Source organism: Apium graveolens, chromosome 8, assembly GCF_009905375.1.
Source record: "Apium graveolens cultivar Ventura chromosome 8, ASM990537v1, whole genome shotgun sequence".
NCBI classification, from domain to species: domain Eukaryota; kingdom Viridiplantae; phylum Streptophyta; class Magnoliopsida; order Apiales; family Apiaceae; genus Apium; species Apium graveolens.
Window position 1 is genome coordinate 28,760,319 of NC_133654.1, and position 3,747 is coordinate 28,764,065.

The 3,747-nt window shown below is 37.3% G+C and overlaps 1 non-coding gene across 1 annotated transcript; it reads left to right on the forward strand.

Moving 5' to 3' along the window:
• The first annotated feature begins 302 nt into the window (after positions 1-302).
• On the forward strand, positions 303-409 carry LOC141681276 (small nucleolar RNA R71). The gene has a single exon (XR_012558716.1). It is a non-coding gene; the product is annotated as a small nucleolar RNA R71 (small nucleolar RNA).
• The last annotated feature ends 3,338 nt before the right edge of the window (positions 410-3,747 follow it).

A 3,747-nucleotide genomic window follows, 5' to 3' on the forward strand; every position in this document is an offset into this window, starting at 1 on the left:
GCTCACAAACCATAGCTATTTGATTAACTCCATACGTAGACAAATAATCAACCTTCATTGATAGCGCTTGGAGCTGGGCTGCAATAGCGGTGGCTGCATCAACTTCCAGAATACCTGCTACCTTGCCTGACGTCATCCTCTGAGTTGGGTTTTGATGCTCATTTGCAGCCATTGTCTCTATAAGATTATACGCCTCAATATAGCTTTTAGCCCATAAGGCGCCTCCAGCTGCTGCATCGAGCATGGGCCGAGATTGGGCCCCCAAACCATTATAAAAACCAGTGATTACCATCCAATCCGGCATTCCATGATGTGGACATTTTCTCAACATTTCCTTGTAGCGTTCCCAAGCCTCACACATAGATTCTGTAGGTTGCTGCGCAAACTGAGTAAGAGCACTCCTCATAGCAGCAGTCTTTGCCATTGGATAAAACTTCACCAGAAACTTTTGCGCAAGATCTTGCCACGTAGTGATGGACCCAGCTGGTTCAGAATGTAACCAGTCTTTAGCCTTATCCCTCAGTGAGAATGGGAAAAGCCTCAACTTGATAGCCTCATCAGTCACGCCATTATACTTAAAAGTGCTGCAGATCTCGACAAAATTCCTTATGTGCATGTTGGGGTCTTCAGTTGCCGCTCCTCCAAAAGAAACAGAATTCTGCACCATCTGAATAGTGCCCGGCTTGATTTTAAAGGTGTTAGCTTGAATAGCCGGATGAAGGATGCTTGACTGAATGTCATCAATTTTAGGCCGAGAAAAATCCATAAGAGCTGGATCAGCTTGAACAATACGATCTCTCATGTTTACTGGTTCTTTCTGCTCAGTTCCTGAATCCGAATCCTCAAAATCTAACTTCTCCGGAGTATCAAGAACTTCGTCTTTCTCCTCAGCTGTATCTAAGGTCCTCTTGCGAGCACGAGAACGAGTTTGCATAAACGCTTGCTAAAGTACCTGAAACACAACCGAAAAGAGTAATTAACTACTACGTCCTAATCACTGAGTCCTAATGACCAATGATGGTAAGTACATAAACTAAACAAATACGCCGAGTCCCCGTCAACGGCGCCAAAAACTTGTTAGGGCGAAATCACGCACTAATATTCACGCAAGTATACGCGTTCGCAAGTAATATAAAATACTTTCTAGTTCATTCCCTCAGAGACTCAGACTAAGTTTTGTCTTATTAAACTCACTCACCAATGTATGACTACTTCTCAATGTTAAGATAATAACACTTAAAATCGTTGATTAAATATTAACTATAATTAACTACTTAAATAACCACTTAACTAACACTTCAACTTATCAATAATAAAACACTCATGAGATCACAACTTCATTATTACTTCCTTCTATAACCATTGTTATTACCTTTAGCATGTAACAATGATGATATTAATCGAATAATACGAAACTGATAAAAGCCAACTTTCATTGTACTAATACCATTCTACCAAACATCCACAATTAAGATAGAAGTTGAATAGTCATCAATTATGTTGAGTTCCTATATGTCTACAGAAATTGACAACACAACGATTTAAGCACAAGTTATTCCTTTTGATTACATAGGGCAAATAAAACTGTTAGAGTTACCCACTAATCATGCACAACGTACATGAACCTATGCTAGCATGGCAAGTTCTAAATCTCAAGATCCACCGTCGCTTCACAAGAGATTAACACCCTATCTTATATGTTCGCGACGCACATAAGACGAATACGCACAACCAATACTAGATATCATGCAATCATCACACACTAAAGTATTAAACAATTAACTAAAGAATTTCATAATAAATCCGTTGCAACCCCATGATCACGATTAGCCCATAATAGAACTTATCGCCATCATGGGTTCATATGAAATCATGATAATCAACACAAGAAAATAATAACTAACTAATTATATTAAAACAGAGTACGTCACAAGAGTAAATAAGCCAAAGCAAGAAAACTAGCATCCAACGTTACAACAAAACAAGAATAACAAGAATATATGCTTCCTATTCGCTGCAGTGTGCTAAATCGGTCTTCTTCCTTATCTCCTTCGCTTCTTGCGCCAACACAATTTAAAACATAATCTCCTTCTTATTCTCTATGAAAACGTCTCAAATCTACTTATATAATAGTCCCATAAAACTCAGATTACATAGAAGTTGGAAGCCAAACAGAAGTAGAAGTCTAAAATAATTCAGCTTTTTCCCCGACCCTGCGCGGCCGCTCAGCATTTCTGTGCGGGCGCGCAAGGCTGCTGCGCGGCCGCCCAGCATTGCTGCGCGGGCGCGCAGGACCCTACTGGAAAAATTCCCGGTTTGCTCCGTTTCTTTGCCGTAATCTGCCCGTTCTCTTCCTCTCGCAATGGTGAACACATGCCAAGGCTTATTCTTGATGATTCCTCCTCCGAAATGCAACTAATACCCTGAAATGCATAAACACTAGAAAAATGCATCAAATACACAAAATACTTGATTTCAAGACACCAATTTAAGCCATTTTAAGACGTTCTAAGTGGTATAAAATGCCACTTATCAGATATCCGAAAATCCCATTTTAGGATACGCACAACAGTCCAGAAAAACAATCAGAAAAGCAAAGCAACAGGCCAGAAGTATAAGAACAGGCCGAAAAGCAAGGCCAACCAGAGTTAAATACAAGGTACAATCATAGAACACAATAACCGAACAAAAACCATACCCTCCACTGCGATATACACACACGTGTGTGTATATATATTGCGGAACCACTAACCATGCCGATACTAGGGCGGCAGAACCCACCGGACTACCGCTGACAACGAAACCAAGAAACAGAGGCGGGGGTCGCCGGAAAAGAGAGTACAGCGCCGCCAGTACAAGAAAGAGAAAGGGAGAATTAGAAAGAAATAAGTAGAGAGAGGGAAGACATGAGAGGGATAAAGAAGAGATATTGGGGAAGAAATGAGAACAAGGGAGGGTAGTATAATTTATTATTATTATATATTTTTATTCCTCTACAATCCTGTATTGACACGCGTATATAAAATGTTGTCAAACCTCTTATTTGTGTGCCACGTACTAAAAATTAGTACAGCCTTCCTGTAGCTCGACGCTGATCCGTATATTAATTTAACGACCTAAATTGCGGGTGAAACTAACCTGAAAATTACCAAGATAGTTTTAAAATATCACAAATAATCCCAAGTTATTAAAAATAAATTTTTCATAAATTTTAAGGTATTTTTAAAATGCGACTTATACCCGCATTTGACAACTAACGAACCGAGCTACACTTAGAACAAATGCAGAAAATTACGAAAATAGTTTTGAAATGTTGCAAATATCCCGGAGTTTATAAAAACTTAAATTTTCGAAATTTTAAGATAATTTCTGAAATGCAATTTATACCCGCTTTTTAATAATTAACGAAACAATGCGCCGGTGAAATTAATCCTGAAAATTTCTAAAATAATTTTAAAATTCCCGGAATATTCCAAACATAAATAAATATGAGTTCATAATTTTTGAAGAATTCTAGAATTAAATATGGATTTTATAAATAAAAGTAATCAGAAAATCATTTAAAGATAAATAATCAATAAAATATTGATTTCTCAATTTTATAAAATCCTAAAAATAATTATTGTAATTATAAAATCATAAAAACAATTTTAGAGACACTTCAAATATTTATACAAATAAATTTGCATTAAATCCACTTTAAAAGTGAAACAATTCAATACAATTCCTTAATTAATCACGCGGACA